Source organism: Giraffa tippelskirchi, chromosome 11 (assembly GCF_054371585.1).
Source record: "Giraffa tippelskirchi isolate mGirTip1 chromosome 11, T2T-mGirTip1v1.2.pri, whole genome shotgun sequence".
In the NCBI taxonomy this organism is placed as follows: domain Eukaryota; kingdom Metazoa; phylum Chordata; class Mammalia; order Artiodactyla; family Giraffidae; genus Giraffa; species Giraffa tippelskirchi.
Genome location: NC_137285.1, coordinates 9,097,018 through 9,121,160, shown reverse-complemented (window position 1 = coordinate 9,121,160; position 24,143 = coordinate 9,097,018). Strand labels below are relative to the sequence as shown.

At 56.3% G+C, this 24,143-nt stretch overlaps 1 protein-coding gene across 2 annotated transcripts in view; it reads right to left on the bottom strand.

Annotated features, from left to right (window-relative positions):
* FAM222A (family with sequence similarity 222 member A) overlaps window positions 1-16,512 on the bottom strand; it is a 60,734-nt gene extending 44,222 nt beyond the window's left edge. Inside the window, exon 1 of one of the 2 annotated variants that reach the window (XM_081546113.1) lies at window positions 15,463-16,512. The gene's annotated coding sequence lies outside the window, so the exon portion shown is untranslated. Of the gene's footprint in view, window positions 1-11,907; window positions 12,007-15,462 lie in introns of those variants that run through there. The other variant, XM_081546114.1, reaches the window with a different exon arrangement.
* Between the last annotated feature and the right edge of the window lie 7,631 nt (window positions 16,513-24,143).

Here is a 24,143-nt window from a genome sequence, read left to right as displayed (position 1 = left end):
CCGCAGACAGAAGGAAGCCACAGAGAAGGTGTGGTGGTTGCAGCGAGGGCGCCAGAGCTGATCAGTCCAGGTCCAAACCCCAGCTCTTCCACTCACCAGCTGTGCAGCCTTGGGCAGGTCAGCTAACCTCTCTGTGCTTCAGTTTCCCCATCTGAAGAAAGGGCTTCAAGTTCCATGAGGCTGAATTTTGGCATACACTGAACTTCACTTTCACTTTTCACTTTCATGCATTGGAGAAGGAAATGGCAACCCACTCCAGTGTTCTTGCCTGGAGAATCCCAGGGACGGGGGAGCCTGGTGGGCTGCCGTCTATGGGGTCGCACAGAGTCGGACACGACTGAAGCGACTTAGCAGCAGCAGCAGCAGAATTTCATGTGTTTATTAAATTGGAAAAGAAAAAAAAAGTAAAGACAGCAAAAGCTGGTGGACTTAGTGCCCAGTCAGGTTTGGGGACAATCGAGTTGCCGGGCCAAGGGCACATGTTGGCCCCGGACAGTGGGCCCAGTCTGGCCCAGTCCAGCCCAGCCAGGTGGATGCCGGGCCTGGGGAGGGGCGGCGTCTCCCAGCCTTGCTGGGGCACGCGCCAGCATGCGTGTGTGCGCGGCTGTGTGTGTTGCTGCAGCAGCTTCTATGCAAACATGTTAATTTGTTTTCATTTTGTGTTTTTTTTCCCTCGCAGGATAATTGGGTGAGTTTGAAGTCTTGGCGAGGCTGCTGATTATAGCTATTTGGGTGGTGCCCTCGTGGGGCTGGGGCCCTGCCTCCTGCCTCTGGCAGTGAAGGCGGCAGCTGGGGCTGCCTTCGGGGGCGCGTGGAGCTGCCGCTGGGTTCTGGGGGGCTCTTGCTGGGCAGGGGTGTGGATAGGGAGGGCGGGACACCCCAGGATCCACATCATCCCCCCGACCCAGACGACATCATATCGCTGAAGGGTGTAAATGCCGCCCACAAACATCTTTTTCTTTGCCCTGTTGGCTGCAGTAAAAAGAAACTGTGATGTGGTTGCCAATATTGAAAAGAAGAACTAAAATTTCACCCAAAATTCCCATCATCTGGTTTCTCTTAAAAACTAACTAGAACTGGCAGCTCTGGAGCCCACATTCCCACAAGACCCAGTGGCAGCCACTTTGCTCACTGTGTCACCTGGTTGGTCCCTGCGGGCACCGGAGTTTTCCACCCAGTGGGGGGTGCGGAGGGCACCGGGTTTGGGGTAGGATGGTCCAAGGCTGCAACAGAGGCTCCGCCCAGAGAAGGGGTGTGACCTTAGCCCGCACCTGCCTTCTGGAGCCTGCAGCCTCCTGCCTCATCCATAAACTCCCTGCCTTCCCGAGAGGATTAAACCGAGGTGGCTGAGCTTTAGGGAGGAAGCATCCTAAGGGCTCAGGAGTATTCGCTCCTCTGGGTGGAGGAAGACCTGGGGTGGGCCCTGCCTGATCACTGGGTGTCCTGCACTTGACCCCAGCCTCAGAAATGCAGCCTCGTCACCCATCTGTTTGTATCTGTTTCTGCCACGAGGCCAGGCAGGGGCCCTGAGTCTGATGGCCAGGCCTGCATCTTTGTTTAGACTTCACCGAAGACCTCCTACGCACCACACTGTGGATCAAGAGGGGGGAGAAAGAGGTTCGGGGCTCTGGCATTGATGAGTCGGGTACAGGGCCCAGGGGAGGGACTCAAAGCCCCTCTCAGGGAGAGGAGAGTTGAAGTCACTCATGCAGAGAAGGCGCGTGATTGCCGACAATGAACGTGGGGTGGGGAAGGTGCTCCACGTGGGTGCCCTGGCCTGAGCAAAGGCACAGAGAGGGGTGTGGCCTGGTGGGTGTGAGCTGGTCCCAGGTTCCTAGGATGTGCCATGGGAAGCCACGTGGCCTTTGGGGGCTTCCTGTGGGCAGTTCTGGCCTCCCACAGGCTGGGCTGACAAGCAGGACTTGGTCAGTTGCTGCAGTGGGCACCTGTCCAGCAGGCCGGGGGGAGGCCAGGAAGACACTAAGAGTTGGGCTTTCTGGGAAGCCACCTTCCCTGTGTTCCTGGGCTCCTTAGGGCTCTGGGACCCTTGACTGGCCAGTTCAGAGTGATCTGAGCCTCAGTTTGCTCACCTGCAAAATGGGGCTACGTCAGGGATCCAGTGAGCCAACCCCTGTCATGTGCTTGTGCTCCTAAGAGTTACCCTCACACCTCTGATGCCCACCCACTGCCTTGCCCTTTCACCTCTCCCAGGAGGTGGGTAAGGATGCCCAGAGACCCCAGGCCACCTCTGTGGAGCCTGGTGTGTGCAGGTAACTGAGCTTGACACATTAGCTGCCCCCTCCCCAGCCCAGATCCCTGATGCTCCCAGAGGTATATTCTATTTCATTCTCATTTTCAAGCTAAGGGAAGGGAAGCTCAGAGAAGGTTTAATGGGTAGGGCAACCCTCAACAGGTTCCTGGGCTTGGTCTCCACTTAAAGCTGCAGCCACTACCCCAGACCCTGGCCATGATGGAGGGATGGATGGACGCCTGGTACCCTGTTGCCCAGGCAACAGAAACAGCCAGCAGCCTTTCTCAGGCTACCCCGGCAACTGAGGCAGCATCTCAAATTGCAGCCCTGGACCCAGGGCACACAGGGCAACTCCATGGGAAGAAAAGGCTTTGAAGTCAGCCCAATACTGGCCCTAGGACCAGCTGTGTGACTAAGGCGAGTCACCTGTCCTGAGCCCCAGTGTCTTCACCTGTAACCTGCGACTACTGCCCTTGACCTTCAGGACTGATGGACCATCTGGCCCATTGCTGGCACATACTGGCCCATGGCAAACCAGGTTAGTGGCTGACCTTGGCTTCTCTAGCAGCCAGGGGTTCCCAGGAAACAAGAGGAAGGCAAAATATGACGGAAGGAGGTGGCAGGGAGATGGCAGCCTCCCCGGCCAGTCCGCTGGGGGTGGCTGCAGGCCTCTGTGGAGGGCTCAGGCCTCCCTGGTCACACAGGGAGGCAGCTGGCAGCACCCCCTCCCCCACTGAGCCCCACACAAAGGGGCCTCTATTCCTGCTCTGAACATTTGTCCCTGGCTGGCTGGGCTGCACCGCCCTCGCCCCACTCCCCTGGCTGCTCCGCCTGGCCCGAGCCGGACACAAAGGCCGGCATGTCCCTGCCAAGCCGGCCTGGCCTCAGAAGACCCCATCCACAGAGAACTAGAACTCAAAAGGGTAGATTCGTAGAGCTGGCCAGGCCACAACGATGATGGGGCTAGACAGGAGGAAAATGGCTTTGGAGCAACCGAACCTGAATCTGGCTCCAGCTTCCCCACCTTCTCGCTCTGCAGCCCTAGATCAGTTTGGTCCTCGGTTTTCTCATCTGTACAATGGAGTCAATGACGACAACCCACCCACCTTCCTTGGGGTGGAGGGTTTGGTTAGGTGTGTGAGCCTGGCGTGCACCCAGCACCTCAGAGGCAGATTAGAGGCAATTAGGGGTGAGGGGAGCAGGCAGCTTCCCCCCCCCCATAGACCACTCCCCTCCTCTACTCTTCTCCCAGCAAGGTCCTCACGTGTTGGTGCTGACCCTCTGGCCCATCTGCAGGCAGCAGGATAACAACAGCCACTGCTTATGAAAACACCTACTGTGTGCTGGGACTTTTAGTTCCATCATCTCTTTTCGACTATCCAGTTATTCTGGAAGAGGATACCAGGGTGGGCTCCAGAGGCCAGCGACCCAGGTCCAGTGATCCTGGCTGCAAGACTCTGAGCCTCATGCTCCCTGTTGCTAAGAGCTGCCTGCCCTCAAGAGGTTCCTGTGATGATGTCATCGACTCAATGGACATGAGTTTGAGTAAACTGTGAAAGATAGTGAAGGACAGGGAAGCCTGGCGTGCTGCAGTCCCTGGGGTCACAAAGAGTTGGACATAACTAAACGACTGAACAACAACAACTAAATGAGAAAAAGCCTGCTTTGGGACTTCCCTGGTGGGCCAGTGGCTAAAACTCTGTGCTCCCAATGCAGGGGGCTCGGGATCGATCCCTGGTTCGGGAACTAGATCCCATATGCCACAACTAAAGACGCTGCAATGCCACAACTAAGACCCAGAGTAGCCCATCCCAACCCCCCGAAAAAAATCCTGCTTCATGCCTACAGCCAAGAACCTGGCCCCAGTAAGCTTCAAATCCTGACCTACGGGGCTATGACTCCCAAATCAGGTAGGGGAACTGAGGCCCAGTTGGCAAGTGGTTCAGGGCCTGGCATGCTGTGGGCGGGCAATGAACCTTATACCTGACGCATCAGCCTAGGAGGTGGAATCGGGGCTCCCAGCCAAAGTTGGGTGGGCACTGAGCCCCTCTTTTCTCCTTGAGGACTTTGCACATCTATTTTAGCAGGCTTTTTTTTTTCCCTTCTTGCTTCACAGTCATTCTCTGCCTGTGGAGGGCAGGGCCGGAGACCCGGGCCTGGAGCCCGACCCATCTCCCTGGCTGACCCCCAGGAGCCCTCACCCTACGGCACAAAGTTCCCCCTTCTCCCTCCTACTGGCGCAGGACAGCCAAGTGAACAGCAGAGTTCCGAGTAATTAAGCCGGCGCGCACCATCCGGGCGCCCGGGAACACTGTGGAGTTTCCCTTTTATGTTTATAGCAATTGTATGAAAATGTGCAACACGGAGCGGCACCAGCTGACAAATGAGACGAAACAGACAGGATTCCAGGCCGGCTTTTTTCCGGGCCTGATTGGCATTAATTGTGAGCGTTTACAAAGCACAACTCGGCGCCTGACATTTGCTTCAAGCGAACGTTTCCTTCTAATAGTTTTAATGATTACAACGGGAGCTGGTGATCACTGCTGGGCGGGGACTGGGCTGCCTGGTGTCTGGCCTGGGCTCCTGCCAGCGGCCTGGCTGGTCCATGCTTGCCCAGGAGGTCCCACTTTCCCCACCACCTGTTGCAGGAGGGCTGTACCAAGCACGGGGCCTTGGGCATCAGCGCCCCAGCATGAGGCCTGGAGCTGCCAGTTTATGAAGGTGATGGGGAAACCCACACGCACAGGGATCCCGGGGCAGACCCGGAGGATGGGAGGTGAGCAGGGGACAAGGGAGGAGCATGAGGGCTCCCCTGGCCCTGAGGCTGGAGAGGCTGAGTCGCCTCAGCTTACAAGGGACTAGGAAGGACCCCACAAATGCTGCCTGCCGTTTGCTGTGTGATCTTGGCTGAACTCCTTGCCCACTCTGGGCTTAACCATCCTCACCTACAATGTGAGAATCAGGGGCATGGTCAGATGAGGGTTCTGGTCCCCGCTCAGGCCTCTTTTCAGCTGCATGACCTTGGGAGAGTCCCTGGCTCTCTCTGAGCCTCAGTTTTCCCCATCAGTAGAATGGAGCTCATCACCCCCCATAGTTTGCAGAGTGGTTTCTAGATGCCAATAAAAAGGGTGTAAAAACCCTAAGTTTCTGGCAGGCCACAAGCCTGTGTTTCATTCCCTCCCCCAGAGAGTCTTCCAAATATCTTGCTCACACATGCGTTCATTCATTCACTGACTCATTCACTCATTGACTAAATGTCAAGTGTCCTGCTTAGGAACTTGGGAATACATCAGTGAACAAAGACCCTCCCTGGGGCAAGAGATATGACAGATACAGAGGCTTTTCATACACAGTATCGCATCCATTTCTTACCCCCTTTTTATAGACGGAAAAACTGAGGCACAGAGAGGAAGAAACAACAAGTTGACACCCCCCAGTTGGGATGAGGTGGTGCAGCAACAGGACCCTGGCAGGCTGCCCCAGAGGCGAATGCCCTCAAACAACCAAGCCCACCCAGCCCTTCCCGAGGTCCGCTGACCTCCTGGAGAGGGCTCGTCTGCCCAGTCAGGCTGGGTACCAGGGCAGGAGGCCAGGACCACTGGGAAGAGGGCAAGTCTGTGAGGCCTGGGCGACCTGGGGGAAATGAATTCCTGCGGCTGTATCTCCTGGGCAAGAAACAGAAGAAGAGGTGCCTCATCCGTGAAGCCCACTGAGGCCCACATTTATATCGACACTACGCATGGCTCGCTCTATGTCAAGTCCTGCCCTGCAAGTAGCATTCTCGGGGTGGCTGGGAAAAGAACCATAGATACTCACACAGCTCCATGGGACGTGCAAAGGCCCAGTGCCCAGAGAAAACCCAGCGGGTTCAGGAACTTCCAGCAGTTTGCTGAAGACCTCCCCCCCGCAACCGTGGCCTCCTCTTAGCAGTCAGGCCCCAGGGGTCAGCTCACCCCTGCCCTGCCCCACCCCCTGACTTTGCCAGGCCCACACTGAAGGAAGCCCCCATGGTGGGGCCCAGCTCCATGCCTGGGTACAGCCAGAAAACCCCTGGCGACTGCTTCTTTTAGAGTTTGTTTGGGGTATGGGACAGGGAGAAACACTTTTTTTTTTTAATGGGGATTTTTTTTTTCTCTTCTTTTGCATATGGTGGCACAGATGGGCCCATGATCCATAAAAACTGTTTGCAATTAAACTCCCACTTTGCATGGCTGGATTTGTCAGTCGTGTGAGCCACGAGCGCGGGGCTCCACACTGACGGAGAGATGGGACTTGGGGCAGGGGCAGGGTGGCATTCTGCAAGACAGCGCGGAGGCCCGGGAACCTGCTCTGGGCTCGGGGCCCGAGCTGACGGGGTGTTGAGACGGCCACGCCAGCTCCCTCTCTGGGCATCCCCCAGCCCTCGCCAGGAGCCGGAGTGTGGCCAGGAAGCTGGGGTGGGGCTTGGCAGGGCCTCCCTGCCCAGCAGAGACTTGGCCAGTGCTGGGTGCCCCAGCTGTGGGGGTAATGAGGATGGAGACAGTGCAGGTAATTATCACTCAAGACCCTGCCAGACACTGGGGCTGGGGCCCAGGACAGGCGGGAGGGTGGTCGGGCAGTGCAAGCCTTAATGGGGGTCTAGCAGGTGGAGTGCAATGCCAGGTTCAAGGACCTCTGGCCCAGTTGGCAGAGAGGGTCTTGAGTGGTGCCAGGAAGAGCTGCCAAGGGCCAGAACCAGCTCCATCCTCACCCTCAGGGGACCTGGTACTGCCTCCTTGCGCCTCTTTGAAGCAGGTAGGAAAATCAAGGCAGTCACTCAGAACATCTCCAGGGCCTGGGCTCCCCCTTGACATACCTAGGGGCTCTCTGCATGTGGAGCCTCTTCCAAGGGCTTCCAAAATGGGGGTGAGGGGCCTGTACCCCTTCCACCAGTCCCGGCCTCCAAATGCCAGCCTGCTGTCCCAGCTGCCACGCCGGCATGTCTGCTTATTTGGGTTAACAAATGCATCATTTGGCTTGGGGAAATCCTGCATTCACTCATAATTGTTCCCTGATGAAAAGAAGTAAGGCCCCGATACCCCCTTTCTCCCCTCTCCCCGCCCCCTCCAAACTGGAAAAGAAAAGTCATAAAAATAGCTTGTTATCTCACCTATTGAGGCTCCGACTGGATGTTACTGCTAATTGGGTATAACATCCTTGTCTTGTTCTCTTAGAAGCTAAATCAAGAAAGCACCACTGCTGCGAACTAATTATATCTCCGGCCTGCAGCCTGCAGCTTGTCTCTCCCTTTATTGAGTTAAAAAATGGTCATGAACCTTCATCTTTTATCCCCCCATAAGCGCTGGGTCCAGGCTGCCTGCCACGCCTGGCAGTGAAGAGAGCGGACAGCCAGGCGGGAAGGTCTAAGAGGGCTCTGGGGACAGGCAGCAGGGTTGGGGAGGGCAGGAAGCCCCCACCCCAGGTACCTGCCCAGCTCACTCCCCCAGTCTCCACCCCCCAGGCCTGATGTTCAGCTTTTCCTGGAGAGGAGGACTCCACCTCTCTCCTCCTTGCAGCTGGGGAGGCTAGCTACCAGTGTTTCCATCCAGCAAGCATTTTCATTCATTGATTCATTCAGCAGACATTTCTTGGATGCCTCCCTACTACGTGCAGGCAAGGTTCTAGGCTAAAGTTTCCAGCTGACCAGAGGTAGCCCCAAGCACCGGCTGACCTCACCCAAGGTTCATGGAGGTGCTGAATAAATACACTTAGGACTGGGTCATTCCTCTGCTCCAAGAGTTGCCATCGTTCCCGACTATGGGAGGGCCAAGTCTAAATGCCAAGGCCACCACGGCCCCCTCCCCGCCAACTTTCCAGCCACCTCCAGCCATACCCTAGTCCTACAACCTAAACACTGCTGCCTATAGCCTCTGAGCTGCTTCTCATGCTGTTCTCTCCACCCAAAAAGGGCCATTCCCTTGCCCAGAAGACCCAGCTCTGCCGGTCAGAAGCCCATTGACCTTTAAGGCTCTGGTCTTTCACTACACCTCCTCCAGGAAGGCTGCCTGGTCTGTACTGGGCTGTGGACTTCCAGACATGGATCAGGATGATGCCAGCTCAGCCACTCAGCAGGTGCGTAACCCTACTCTGCTTATTGGCTCTTCGTCTCGGTTTCCACATGTCTAAAATGGGTTAAGACTTCTTCTTAGGAGTGCTGAGAGGCACGCTGCTGGTGCTTCTGAGGAATGATGAATGAGAGAGGATGCCCAGGAAGGACCTGACTCTTGGGAAGAGCTCAATAAATGCCATTATTATTATCCAGACTGAAAGCATCCTGAATCTGCTCGAACACTCCACGCTGAGCGTGTGCTGGGATGTGCAGACAGGGACGTGGGTCTCTCTGGGAGCTGGAGAGACAGACTCACAACTCCACAGCCCTCGTGGCTGCAGAACCACCCACATCCTCAGGAGACTCCCCCAGAAATCCCTCGCTCTGATACCCTGGTGCTCTGAACCCTGCAGAGATGGGTTGAAGGGACCCCTCGAGCTCACAGAGGCCAGGCAGGCAAGCGGGCTTCATTCAGCTCATAGGCCCCTGCTGATTGACTGGTGCAGCCTGCCCTGAGCCTTGGCAAGAACCCAAGGTCAGGGGAAGAACTCAGTGGGGGGAAGAGGGCAGCAATTGATTGGCGATGTCTGCCAAGGGCACAGCAGTCTAAGGCAAGCCAGACCTGCCACGGATCTGCCATCCTTGACATTTTACAGAGGACACAGCTTAGGCCGGGCTGGAAGGTCACTTGCTCAAGGTCATGAGCTCATAAAAGCAACAGCTGGCCCAGAACTGGGTTCCCTCAGTTTCAGATCCTCTCGTGACAGCCCCACTCAGCCCAGGGCCCTCACAGGCAGAGGACTAGTAAAAGCTTGTGCCGACCTGATTTCCCTGGTGGTCCAGTGGATAAGAATCCACCTGTCTATGCAGGGGACATGGGTTGGATCCCTGGTCCGGGAAGATTTCATATGCCATAAGGCAACTCAGCCCAAGCGCCACAACTACTAAAGCCCGCACGCTGTAGAGCCCATGCTCCACAACAAGAGAAACCACTGCAATGAAAAGCCTGCACACTGCAACGAAAAGCAGTCCCTGCTTGCCGCAACTAGAGAAAGCCCGCACACAGCAAGGAAGATTCCCCCCCATAACAGGCTTAATACAAATAAAAAAGCTTGTGTGGATAACGAAGGGGAGTCTATTGACCTGCCATGTGGTCCTTGCTGAGCCTCAGTGCCTTCACCTACACATCAGGGACCAAAACACCCTTCCCAGAACCATAAGAGGATTAAAAAGCCAAAGCAGAAAGCTGTCTGGCAAACAGATGGCCAGCAGGGTCCTATGATCCCCATAATCGGTGAAATGTTTAGACAGAAGTCCCTGAAGCTAGCAACAGAGAGTGCTTCCTCCTCCAGGGAGCCTTCCTGGCTACTACAGCTGGAAGTAGTCATTTCCATCTCTCATTTCCTAGTGGGCTTTGGAAGGCTGAGGGCCCCAGAGGGCAGGGGCTCTATCTGGCTTGTTCTCTGCTGTCACCTAGCTCCTGGCACGGTGCCTGCACACTGTGAATTCCTGTATTATGGTGATCCACCCTCTGTACTGGGATGGTGTGTGTCTGTCTAGTTTCAAGGCAACTAGGCTTGTTCATCTGTGCATCCCCAGCTCCTGGCAGGGAGCCTAGCACAGAGCAGTGAATCTCCCTGAATGAACGGATGAATAAAAAGCCAAAATAGCAGTTCCTGTTTACTGCCCACTTGCTGTTGGTTCCTGCCAAGCCACACAGCTGCCCTCCGAAGTGGACCTCTGGCCCACCTGACAGATGAGGAGACTGAGGTCATGTGGGAGCTGACAGGGAAAGCTGAACCACCACTTCAGGCCTGGGGACTGCAGGCCAGGAGGCCCTGCCACCTCCGCTTCTCCCTGTGCCAAGCTCAGGCCTGGACTCTGTGGGGCAGCTGCCCCTGCCTTGGCAGCAAATCCTAGAGCCGACAGCTGGTGGCTGGACCTCCCTCCTCCTCCTCCAAGGGAGGCCCCACCCCACAGACTCTAGGTCATTAAGTCCTGAGTCATTAAGTCCCCATCCGCAGGAGCCTGTTCACAGTCAGCCCCGGCCGTACCCCCTGACCCCCCAGGCCTTTGTCCCCAGTGCCCTCGGCACAATGGCAGGGGCTCTCAGGGCCCCAAACAGCTGCTGTGGCAGGGATGCTGGTTTGCTGTGGGGCCAGGAGGACTGCCTGGGGCCTGGGCCTGAGCCCACCTAGCTCTGAAAGGCTCAGTCTGAGCTCCCCAAAGCTTGCCGCACACTCAACCTCATCCCACCCACCAGCTGGTGAGAAAATTGCTATTACACCCTTGAACAGAGGCAAGTGAGGCCCAGAGAAGTAAGTTGACTTGTCTGAGGACACACAGCCAATGAAAATGGAGCCAGGGTTCATCTCGGTCTGCGACGTCCAACAAGGCTGGGAGACTGGCCTAAGGGCGCCCAGATCACACTGCACCCCTCCCTGCCAGGCACGGTCACTGGCTTCTGGCTGCTCCTCTGGACAAACCAGATACTTAGCTCAGCACTCGAGGCCCTGCACATTCTCATAGCTTAACTCCTTTTAACCTCCACCCTCCTATAAGCTCTCCCTGCCCTTCTGGTCATGCCCCTGGGTTCTCCAATTCCCTCCCAGTGGCATCCCCATTCGCTCCACAATGGGCAGATCTGGCCAGTCCTCAGGGCAGAGAGCAGAAGCCTCCTCTATCAGAAAGCCCTCCACGACCAGCTTCAGTTTCCCACCCTCTCAGTGTCTCTCCTCCAGCTCTACTCTGGCTCTGTGAAGAATTTAAGTCAGTTGCAGACTCATCTTACGCCCCGTGGAGGCTGTGGGCCATCTGATTCCTTAGACCTTTGCCACCCAGACAGTAGCCGGCAGGGAACCCTCAGCCCACGCTGATGCTCCTTGTTTACTGAATAGAACCACAAAGGGGCAGAGGAGAGGGGAGCAGGAACCCACGCTTGCCCGTTCACCCCCATACTGCATCCCTACTTCTGGCCATCACACTAACAGACCTCACGCTTCTGCCCCTCCCTGGCTGTGTGACCTTGGGCAGTAATGTAACCTCTCTGTGCTCCTGTTTTCTCCCAGGTAAAATGCGGGTAGTAACAGCACCTGCATGTCTTAGGGTTATGACATAAACCCTGGGAGGTACCAGACAGGAATGATTACTATTATTATGTCTGTCTACACCCCACTCCGGTGGCCAGCACATGAATTTAAGGGTCAGACAGACTTAGATCCTGACCACTTACTGGATGTATAATTCTGGGCAGGTGGCTAGTTCCCAGGGCCTCTATTTTTCCCATCTCTGAAATGGTACTAACTCCATCCCCAGGAATGCGCCCCTCAACTCCCCAATATCCACAACCCGCCTTTTGTTCCAGGCACGCAGTAGACACTCATATTTCTCAACTAACGAACCAAACGGTCCAGGTGGGAGGAATCCATCGGCTTCCAGCCTCCTCTCTGTCCTCCCATTCCCTCCAGCCTCCAGAAACCCCCTCCCCACCCTCAGCCCGTGCAAGACTAAAATAGTCATTAGGCAGATTTCAAAAGATGTCAGTAGCTTATAATTATAGTCGACATCCTTCTGAGATAAAAGTGATTACCTTGGATGCAAATCACTTAGCAACCAATCAGGGCGGTGGGCGGCACCCGCGGAGGTGACCGGCCGGCGCACAGCCCGCCCCGCACTGGGAGAGAAAGCGCACAATAGCTCTTGACACGCAAATGGGTTAACACAATAAAGGCGGCTCCGGCCGCTGCTGGGGGAGAGCAGCAATTCTCGGCCCGCGGGAGGTAATAAAGCGGCCCTTTTGTGCGCGCCTCCCCGTTCTCACCCCCGCCCCGAGCCCAGAGGAATCTCCGCCTGATTGAATTACGGTTCATGAATCTGAGCTGCTCCGCTCGCTTCCTCCCGGTTTGCGAGGGGCTGGAGGGAGGAGGGGGCAGAAGGGAGATTGGGGAAGGGGGCCCCGTGGTCAGGCCCCAGGCCCCCCAGGGACTCAGATGCGAGCCACTTGTGCTCACCACGTGGGGTGCCCTGGGAAGGTGGGTAGGAGACCCAGCACAGGCAGCTGGAAAGAGGAGGGTCCCTGACCTGCCCTAGGGTCTTTGATCTTTGGCTCCAAAAGGGACTGGAAGAGCCATTCAAGGCCTTGGTTCTGCAGATAAGGCTACCACTGGCCATGAGCATGTGCATTTATGGAAGGCTTGTGATATGCCATTGCCTGTCCTCAGCTCTCAGTGAATCCTTTAACACAGATGCTATCCTCCTCACCGATGAGGAGACTGAGGCTCAGAGAGGCAAAGCTACTCACCCAAGGTCACACAGCCAATAACCGGGCTCTTAATCATGAGCCCCTGGATGTTAAGAAACCCAGACTAGTCCAGCCCTGGTCCACAACTGTGAAGCTCAGAAGGGATAGGAGGTGGGTGAGCTTACATGGAATTAAGGCCTGTTATAAGGATTACTGTGGGGGCTGGGGGGAAGGTATGAAGCTAACCTTGAGAGAGGAGACAGCTCAGAGGTTTCTGCCCCTCCCTGCATGGGACTGGAAGGGATGTCCAGGGTCACTGTCCGAGTCAGAGGAGCCCACACTGGATTCTCTCCCCTGCTTAAATCTCTCCTATCACTTAAGTCTCCGGGACAACCCCTACCCCCAAGGCCACCTCGTCCCCTCATCCAGCACACCCCAGCACTCAGGCCTGCTATGTGGCCCACTCCCAAGGCCCAGAACACTCTTCCACTCCCCTGCCTGGCCGGTCTCCATCCCGAGAGTCACATGGCACCCCTGCGTAGGGCCCTTCCTGACTCGCAGGCTGAGCGGGGAACCAAAGCTGCCACTGCCCCATCAGCATCCTGTCTTCACCACCAGCTGAGGCCAGCCAAGGGGCCCCCGGTGTGGGAAGACACGTCAGTGAGGCCAGACTCCCTCCATAGCGATGGCCTCTGACTCGTAGGGGGACCCTGGCTAACAAGTGGCAGTGCTCCCCTCTACCTATGGAACGGGGTTGGGGGGGCGGTGGGGTGGGAAGACCTGGGGACTCAGAGTCAAGGCAGTTCACCGCCGAACCTCTGTGGCTGCCTGGCTGAGCACCTCTGTTTGAGCCTTAGTTTCCTCATCTGTAAAATGGCACAGCACATGAGCTACTGTAAGGAGTCACTGAGATCCCATGAGATGCCTGGCACAGGGGGAGACGCCGGGGAGGCTGGCATTCCCTCCTGCTTGTCGCCTGGTGTTGTTGCCAAGCCCAGGGAAGGGAACAGAAGGAATTGCCCAATTCTGACAGCCGCTCCCTCCGCCTTGGCTGTGGAAGTGTAAATACTCCACGGAAGACCTCCAACTGCCTGTGTTTGTGGGTCTCTGGCGCACACTCCGAGTTTGTTTCTAAACTGGGAAGCTTCGAGAGGCGGCACAAACAGCCCTTCTGCCCACCTCTCCCACTTCTACCCCCATCTGCCGTTGCTCTGTCCTTGGAAGCCTGAGTGTTTAACGACACCGTTTCAGCTGAAAATATCTCCCTGCCAAGCCCCCCCCACCACCACCACTGCAAGCAGATCCACTGATATTTATCGACTTGTTAATCTAGCTAGAGAGCCTGGTAGGAGAACACGGTTGGGGGTGGGGGGGTGCTCGCTGCGTAGAGACGGGGGCCTGGCTTCTCATAATGAGCTCACACACACTCCCCCTCTGCTGTCATCCCACTCCACGCCCCTGAAGCAATGACAGAGTTCTCTAACCTTTTCCTAGAAATGTGATCACAGCAGTTTCACCCACATCTGACACCAGCAGCAATTGCTGGAAGGAACTTAGAAGGGGAATCAAAGAGCCGGCAGCAAAATGCTGCTCTGGGCCTTCACAAGAACAGGGCCAGGGCTGGGGTGTGGCGGAGAAGAGAAGGCTGCTGCCTGACCCCCGTCCAAGCTGGCCCCTGGCAGGGGCACGCTTATCCAGACCCTGGCACCGATGGGCCTGACTTACCCTCCATTCAACTTAATGAGCACCACACTGTGCTTGTCAAATCATCTTAAACTCCAACAGGAGAGTGGGGCAGTCAGGAGTTCAGGCTTGACCAAGGTCCTGTCATCTTGGGGCTGAGCAGCAGGGGTAACCTCTGGACTGGAGGGGCAGCAAGCAGCAGCCCCTCTGTTCCTTCCCTGGCTTGGGGGGGTCACCCCTGTTTTCCGAAGCAGAAGCAGTCTGATTTAAGGCTGGGGGCCCGCATCTCTCTGGGGACCCCGGGAACTTCATCCTGGGGTTCAGGGAGCTTTCCTCTTTTGAAAGCAGAAAGTTGCTCAGCTTGGGAGTCTTCTGCCCCGCGGCACTGCCAGGCTATACTGGCAAAGCTAAACACCTGTCTTTGGGGGGGGGGAGCATTAACAGAGACAGACAGCTGGCACTCCCTCCCTCCCCCACCCCATCAAGGCGCTGGGGATTTAGGTCAGAGGACTGCAGTTGCGGGTGGGGAAGTCTGTTTTCACCCCTCCAGGACCCAAAGGCATCCAGCCTCGCCCCAAGTTACCACGACCCCACCCCCTCCGGCCTTGGGTCAAGATAAGTCGCGTTGCCAAGGCAACCCCAGTGACGTCAGAGGCCTGGCAGTGACGTCACAGGCGACCCCACTGGGGAACCGATCGTCCCTGCGAGTTGTTTGTAGGAATGCAGGCGGCCAGGTGAACCCTGCTACAGTCTAGCCTCAGAGGGCACAATCGCCAACGCAGCTACAGGCATGGTCGGGACTCCATGTCCCCTTCTGAGCTGATGGCCCTTGAAGAAAGATTCCAGAGGCTACTTGGGAGAAGCCCAAAGTGTCCAGTGCCGCCCCCAACCCCTCTAAGACGCGGGAGTTCCTGGGGAATTTTCAGACGACTGAGCTGCTACCTTTGTCTGTTGGCTTTAGGGGTGGGGTGACCTTTCCTCTCCAGCAAATGCCCCACCCAGGGCTCTGCCGGAGCCCTCACAACCGGCCCCCGATGTCCACTCTGGCCAGCAGGCCGGTCTAGACAAGTTGTGTGTGGAGGGGGCGGGGGGAGGGGAAGGGGCAGACAAGGGTGCTTCAGGATCCCCCACAGCCCAGGGCCTCTTTATTTCCAATCCGGCTGCTCCGACACCCGAGAGTGCCCCCAGCTTCACCCCAGAAGCCCGCCCCGCGGAACTCACCGAATCAGCCAGGCTGTCGAAGGGCACCAGGTCTCAGCGGGGACGACTCTCCGCTCGCTGGGTTGCAGCCATGCAGAGGTGGCAGAGGCTGTCTGAGGAAGCCCCCCTTGGGGGCCGATGCCTCTCTCCAGGTGGGAAGGGACGCTGTCGGTGAGCTCGATCCAGGCTCCGGCCCGCGCCGTCCGAAGTCCGGGGTGGGGGTTCTTTCGGCTCAGCGGGGGTCGTGCCCGCCGGGCACCCGGGCCGCTCGGGCGCTCAGGCGGCGCATCCTCGCCGGGGCCTGTGCTCACCGCGTCCGGCGGGCGGCGCTGCGCCTCCCCTCGGGGTCCTGCTCAGGGCTGCAGCTCCCCGGGGCGCCCTCTCCGCCCGCGCCAGGAGCCCGGCGGCCGCGGCCCCTCTAGCCGGCCCCAGCTGCAGCTTGTCTTTGTTGCTTCCTCTCGCTCGACCGCCTGCCCGTGGCTTGCAGCTCTCTGGTTCGCCCGAGGGTGTGGGGGGGTCGTCTCCTCCGAGGCTGCACGCACCTGCAGCGGCCCGGCTTCTCGCCGGGCATGCACCGGCCCCCGCAGGTTGCAAAGAGCGGTGGCGAGAACGCACCGGCCCCTCCTCCTCCTGCTCGGAGCCCCGGGTGTTGGGGGAGGGGAAGCTGGAGAGCAGCAGCAGCCGCGGCGGCTGCAGCGGGCGGTGGAGGCTCGGGTGCAGCCCCGGGGGCCTCGGCGCCGAGAAATAACCAGTCCAGGTGGCGCTGGGCGGATATGGGGACGGCCCGGAGAATGGTGCACTGGGCGTTCGAGCTCTCGAGCTGCAGCAGAAGCGGCGAGCGCCGGGCTCTCAAGCGCCCATGGCCCCCGGCGGCGCGCGGGAGCTCCCGGGGCCTCAGCCTTACGCCGCCTGGCGCGCGCCGGCGCCTCGCCTCGCCTCGGGCCCGGGTGCCGCGCACCGCGCCCCACAAGCGGCGTGCCCTGCTCTTCGCCTCCCCCGGGTGCCGCGCGCAGCCTCTCAGCAGAGCCACCGACTCGGCTATCCTGCTCGCTGCTCCGCTCCGGCCCGACTGACAGGCGCTAGCGCCGGCAGCAGCCGCCGCGTCTCTCCCCCCCTCCCGCCCCCTGGAGCCTGGTCCAATCAGTGGCGGCCGAGAGGCGGTTACCAGGGTGACGCGGCGCCGCGTCCTGCGGGGGGCGGGCCCGGGGGCCGCCACGCGCGCTTTTCGCGGCAAAATTCAAAGGCCGGCAGGGCGGCTCTCCAACCTCCTCCCCCAAGCAGGGGCGAGGCGGGGCCTGCCTCGTGAGGACTGCAACTCCCGGCCTGCAGCGCGCCGGCGCCGGTGTAGGGGCCCCGACTGGGGGCGTAGGGCATGCTGGTACTTGTAGTCCCTTTGTAGGGAACCAGGAAGGGTGGAAAAATCAGTATCATTTTATTGAGCATCTATTCGGTAGCACAAACTAGGTGTGTTGTGTGCATTGTTTCACTTATTTTGGGAGACACTCCAATGAGGAATTTGTTTAAAAAAAAACATAAAAGAAGCTAACACTTATGTAACCAAGTACTTGACGGAATCCTCACCCACAACTCTATAAAATAGGTATTATCACCCCCATTTTACAGATGAAAAAACTGATATAGCATTCACTATCATTATACTTCCAACTTACAGAGGAAGTTGAGACTAAGAGACGTGAAGTGACACCCCAGAGTGTTTTTGCCCCAGTTCTTCCTGTTGGCAATGGCGGATTTTTGGCATCACAGCTGAGATGTGTGGAGCACTAACTACATAACCAGGCCCGGTGCTGAGCTCATTGTAAGTTTCACCTCAGGAGATCCTCACCACACACGTGGGAGGTAGGCATTAGTGCCCCCTCCCTGCCCCTTAATAGACGGATGCGGAAACAGGCACAGTATCACCTGAGGTCCAAATTTTGACTCCATCAAACCATACGCACCTTGCCTTTTACTTTCAAAGCAGTTTAACAAGCTCCCATTGCTTCTGCCTGATAGCCTCCCTGCAGGATGGCCCATTTAGCAGTCCCATTTTACAGCTGGAGAAATTGAGCCCTGGGAGGGACATTTCCCTCAGTTGTCATATGTCCATCACACAGCAAGTTGAGGAGCCTGCTTTCCAGGAAACATCTCAGGATCCCTAAAGAAATGCAAAGCAGCAGCCAGAACTCCTCCCACCACACTCAGGCTGTGTCTGTGTGACCCTCCCACCCCACACACCCCAAGTCCCACAACACCTGGATGGGATTCTAGCTCTGGCCTGTGGACTTGGGAATTTATCTTCCTGGTTCTGTGCCTCAGTTTCTTGTCTTTGCATCACAAGGACCTTACAGGCTGGTGTGAGAGCAGAGTGAGTTATTGCCTGGAAGGGACTCGGAACACAGTAAGTGCTCAATAAATGCCAGCTGTGGTCATTCAGGTGCAGAGGGCTCAGAGACCTTGGCGAATGTACCTGGTGGGATGAGCTGATTATAGCCGGGCCCTAGCCTACTTCTAGGAGCCAACCCACACCTACCCAGAGCCTGGGAGAGGTGCCCACCGGGGAGCTCCAGTGCCGGCTCAAGTAGGCCACCCGCCGCCTTATCTAGGACAGACGCTGGCCCTGTTTCAGGCTGCCTGCCATGCACGCCATTCCCAGCAGCTCCTCCACTCCGAGCCCTGCTCTATTTCTCCCCCGCTGCCCCACCCACACACCCCCCACCCACACCCCCCGGGGTAGGGGGTGGGGAGTTGGAGTGGGGGAGAGGGTCCACCTGGAAACATGATCTGGCCACCAGCTGCTTCAGCTCCTGGGCCAGCTGCCAGAGCTGCCAGTGACGTCAGGGTGGGTTGCCCAGGAGACCTGCTGGGTGGACTGGGTGTGGACAGGTGGGGAGAATGCTTGGTGGACCCGGGTCAGGTGCAGGGCAAGGGGCAGCGACAATCAAAATTCAGGGAAGAGAGGGCTGGAAGGGGAGAAGAGGATGGGAGGGACCACACCACTGCCTTTGCAAAGTTTGGGATTTTTTTCTATGGGAGGTTACCATGACTTGATACCTACTATGTGTCAAAGCGCATGCTCAGGGCTATTTATATCACATATTTCTATGTCCTTTTACACTCACCGCAACCCTGTAAGATCTATTCTGTTAGTATCCACATCTTACAGCCAAGGACAGCCATGTGACTTGCACAAGGTCATGAAATGACGGATCAGGATCCCAAACACCAGAGCCCCTGACCTTGATTTATTATGCTCTGTGCCAGCCACTGACTGACTGGGTGTGACCTTGAGGGCAAGTTTCTTCTCCTCTCTGGACCTCAGTTTCCTCTGCTGTAAAATGGAGGGTGGGGCTCATAACCCAGTCCTGCCAGTCAGACTCTGGAGCTGGCACCCACTTACCACCTCAGTAGTTTCCAAAGACCCCCGACATGATTCCAAAGTGCAGCCACGGGGTTGGATGATCTCAAAAGGCCCCTGCACCTCTGAAGGTCTGTGAGTCCATGATGTGCTAAATGGTGTGATTTCAGGCCTTGGGAGCTATGTAGCGAACTCATCTTTCAGGCATCCCTCTACCCCTCCAGGCAGCTGGGTAACCCCAGAGATGCTCACTTATATCCCATATACAGGCTCAGTGCCACCGTCCCACACCACTCCCCACAGCCCACCTCCCTGAGGTCAGACCCTCATACCACTGCCCCCTAGACCCCCAACTCTCAGCCTTGACCCAGCCTTTCGTTCCTCTTGGTTGTGTCCAATAACTCCACATTATGTGAATAGAGCCAGCGTCAAGATGGATTTGCCACGGTCCATAGAATCACCAGGCGGGTCAGCCCCTGAACATTGCGCTGGCTCCAGCCAGGGGTCCAAGAGGCCTCAAAGGGGAAAGGAGACAAGGGAGCACCTCGTTCCTCACTGTACTGTATGCCCCAGCCTTCCTAAAATACCTGCACATCCGCCCAGCTGTGTCTCTGGCCTCCAGGCCTTTGCCCAGGCTGTCCCCTCCACCTAAAACATCCTCCTTCCTAGGTAGCTGACGCTTGTTCCACCTTCGGATTTCAGTTAGGCTGCCACCTCCTCCAGGAAGCCTTCCCTGACTACTGCCCTCCAGGCTGGAGCATTTCCCCTTTTATAGATGTACCCAGTCTGTGTCATAAAGGCCCACTTATGTGTCAGTCTTCCCCACCAACCTGAGGCTCTGTGAGGGCCGGGGCTGCATTCAAACTGCTTTATCTCCAGCATGGGCCTGGCATACAGTTGGCACTCCATACAGGTTTGTTAAATCCATCTCTGAATCAATGGATGGATGTAGATGTAGCCCAGGTTTGTGTTTTGCTTTCTTGTAGAGGAGGAGCAGGGAGAGGAAGAAGAAGGGTGATCAGATGGACTGGGTTTGAATTCTAACTCTTCAGGTTACCAGCCTTGTAACTCACTTGCTCTGTGCCTTTACTTTCCTATCTGTGAAGTGGGGTTAATTGCCACCTTGCTACTGCTCCAGGGACCTGGAGCCTGGAACCCTTGCATCCACCCTCCTACACAGATAAGGTTCATAATGCCATGCTCACTGAGGCCTGATTATTTCCCCTTTAACTCTGCTCATCCATTCATTCATCATTGCCTAAGGACCTGTATGAGCGAGGCCCTGGGAATGCAGCAGTAACCCAGACGCAGCCCCTGGCCTTGAGAAACTCAGGTTCCATGAGGGGGCAGACAAGGTGACTAGCAGTTATCACCCAGGGTCACACGGAAGGAAAAACACAGAGCAGGCCCCTGACCTAGCTGATGGTCTAGTGATGGTGGAAAGGCTGATCAGGTGTCCCGGGAAAACTGAGTAGGGGGTCATCAAGGGCACAGGTGAGGGACAAGTTCTCTTGGCCAAGGGAATGGCCACTGCAAAGGTCCAGGGTCTCAAATGAATGTCCTCAGAGTGGAGGTGGCTCTCAGAGGCTGAGCTAGAGTGAGAGAGGGAAGCAAGGAGGCCGAAACTGAGCCTTTATTCTGGTAGGGGGAGCAGGCCCGGCACAGCCTGCCTCCCCAGCCCCCAGTGGCCTCACCTGCCCTCATTGCCGTAATCTAGGCCAGAGCCCGGAGGGAGCCGAGCCCCCATTGGTGCACGCCACATAGGTTTTTCAGAGATAATTTAATCAGAGCTATTAATAAGCAGAAAAGAAAGAGCTCTTTATGCTCCTTCTGGAGAAAAGGAGAAAGAAGAAGCACGTGTAACCTTGTTACTCACTCGGCCCTGCCCCCAGTACCTGAGCCTGTCTCTGGGCCAGGCCTCGGGAGGATGGGGCAAAGGGGGCCAGCAGAGTGGGGCTGAGGAGGCCCAGGTAACCTCCGGGACTGGCCCGCCAAGATCCCTGACCACACCCCACCCTCACACCCCACTAGCCACTTTTGACTCCTCTTGGTTGCTTGAAGGTGCCAAACTGTTTGCCTTTGCACGAGCTGTTCGCTCTCTGATCTGTTCCCAGACCACTCTTCCTTCTGCTCTTTTACCTGGCTGGCTCATTATCATACTTTAGGTCTCAGCTTAAATGTCACCTCAGAGAAGCCCTCCCTGACTACCCCACCTGAAGTTCTCCCCAGAGCACCTCCCTTTTGTTTTTTCCCTTCCCCATACTTATCACTGTTGGCAACTCTCTGAGCTCTGTGGGCTGGCTTGTTTATTTCCTGTCTCCCTGGCTAAACTGTCAGCTTCGGGAGGGGTGGGACTCTGTCACCATCTTCATTGCTGTGTCCCCAGCATCTTGAGTAATCACCAACACATAGCAGATCCTCTGTCAATATCTGTAGATGGAGCTGGGGAGGGTTCTAGGGGCCTGGATGGTTGGGATGGGAAATAGGAGGGGGTGGGGGTCTCTTCCACTCGGGAGACCCCTAGGAGAATCCAGGAACCATGAAATGCCCCCCATCCTTTGTTTCACTACTGGGGGTCAGGGGGCCCCAGGGAAGGCCCTCACCCAAAGTTGTACAGTAAATTTGGGCCATAGGTGGGACTTGAACCCGGAGTCATTTGGGGAGAATAGAGTTCCAAATGAGTCTCACCTTTGTGTTGAGGAGGATTCTGAGGCCTCACTCAGGATGAGAAGGACAAGGCTACTGCGCTACCATTGATTAGTGATGTCTACCAGAGTCTGGGTTGGTTGTTCCCCTGCATGGAGTTTGAAAGAGCCCTGGACTGGCAATCAGGAGGCTTCGTTCCTTCAACCAGCACTACCACCTTATCATGTGACCCCCTAGATAAGGAAGCCAACTTCCCTGGGCTTCAGTTTCCTCATTTGAAAATTGGTACTATCTACCTTGCTGCATGCTCAGTCATGTCCGACTCTTTGCGATCCCATGGACTGTAGCTGACCAGGCTCCTCTGTCCATGGGATTCTTCAGGCCAGAATACTGGAGTGGATTGCCATTCCCTTCTCCAGGGGATCTTCCCTACTCCGGGATCAAACCTGTGTCTCCTATGTGCCCTGCACTGGCAGACGGATTCCTTACCACAGAGTCACTTGGGATGCCCCTATCTACCTTAGCCCTGCCTAGCTCAAGGATTATAATGAGAAAATTGGTACAGTATAACATTTCCAAAAGCCAATGGGCTCTCTATAGGCATAATCAACTACTGTTACTGTAAAATACAGCAATGACAATAATAGTCACATCCATCAAGTGAGGCCTTGCTATGGACCAAGCAGTACCCCAGGTGCTTCTCATATGGGATCTATAAACCTTGCAACAGGCCACGAAGAGGACCCACTGGCCTGTGTCAGCTGGCCTTGCTCAAGGTGGCACAGAGCTCTTCAGTGAGTGGGACTAGGCTTTGATCCCTGGTAGGTCTCTTTGCATAGAGGATTTCTGACTTAGCTTAAAAAAATTTTTTTTTGGAGGCACCAAGCCTTAGCCGCAGCACTAGGGATCTTCCGTTGAAACCCGAAGGCTTCTTTCTAGCAGGCTCAGTTGCCCCACGGCCTGTGAGATCTTAGTTCCCCCACCAAGGATCAAACTCACTTCCCCTGCATTGGAAGGCCAATTCTTAGCCACTGGACCACCAGGGAAGTCGCATAACTTAGCTTTAGGCCCTAACAAACTGGAAATAGTAAATGGTAATGGGGGTGGTCCCAGTGACACCCCCCTCCACGAGCAACACCCCCCCCACACACACACACAAGGCATCTCTCCTCTCTGGCCAGCTGGGCCTGGTTCTCTGAGCTCTGAGTGGTAGGGTGATTCCAGGGGATTAAACCCAGTCCACCTCACCTCTCGTCTGGCCTAGAAAGGCCAGTAGGCCCTCCCCAGCCCTCCTGGCAGCTTTCCTTTTGTACAAAAAGTTATTGACTTATCAAGGTTAAAATACATTCAGCGCGGGCCAATAAAACAGGGATACCGCCGCATCCCGGCTGTCATGTGCAGCCTGGTTTTCATGGCAACAGGCCCTCTTCTGCACATGAAACGGTTCAGTTGTGCAAAGTTCAGGCGTTACATAAACAGGGAGTTAACAGCAGCAGCAGAAATCAATGTCTGGCCAGGCATGGCCTGAGGAGATAGCATTGATTGGGCCCTGGTAGTCGATAGGCTGGGTCCCTGCTTCCTGCCCCTGTTGCCCTGGGCTCCCTCCTGCAGCCCCAGCCCCTGGCTCAGACCCAGAAGGCTCCAGGAAGGTGCCCCCACCCTCGCCCTGGAGCCTCTTTCTGGCTGGGATCCAGCAGGGAGGGGATCTGCTTTCTGCAGCCAGTTTATAAACCATTATTGCTCAGTGACGCCACTCCGCTCCTTAAAATACGTTCACGCTATCGTTAACGGAGAAGGTATCCCTTTGCCTTTTAAGCCGTCCCTGTGACAAGGAACAATCCCACTGCCTCTACGTTTAGCCATCGAAACCACCCATACATCAAGACGTGACCTAATGGGGTCAAAGAGACCGGAATATGAGATTAAACTGGCTGTGCAGCCTTGGGTAAGTCACTCGGCCTCTTTAAGCCTCGGTTTTCTGCTTTCTAAAATGACAAGGATGACAGCACCAACTTCACGGGTGTAGGGAAGAAGAAATCAGGGGACATGTGTGAAGCCCCTATCTTAGGGCCTGTGTCAGGAAGCTAATGCTCTGTGTTTCTCCTCTATCACAGAGTCCATGGACTTCCCTGGCGCTCCAGTGGTTAAGACTCTGCCTTCCAATGCAGTAGGTGTGGATTCAGTCCCTGGTCTGGGAACTAAGATCCCATACGTTTCAGGGTATAGCAAATAAATAAATTTCTTATAAAGGGTCTTCTGCCACAGATTTCAGAAGATACCTTGATGGAGCAGGAAAGGGCAGGGAACTAGAAAGGTGATATTTGGGTTCAAATCCCAGTTCTACCACTAGCTGTGTGACCTTAGGCAAGCCACTTTACTGGAGCACAGGTATATAATAGGAACTCAATACATGTTTGCTGAGCAAGGTTAAACTCCCCTGGAGAGCTGGCCTCACATGGGGGAGCTGGAGACAGGGGATGGCTAGGATGATTTAGGATGCTGAGGGGGGCAGTGGGGGGCATTTTCAGCCACTCAGGATATGGTAAAGATAGCTACCCCATTGCTGAAATTCACATCCCTTTCCCTAGGGGAAATGACGCTGGGAAACAGGGCCCGGTGAGCACATGCAGCTGGGATGACCTTTCCAGGCATGGCTGAATCAGTAGCTTTTGCCAATGAAATGTGAGCACGCATGACATGA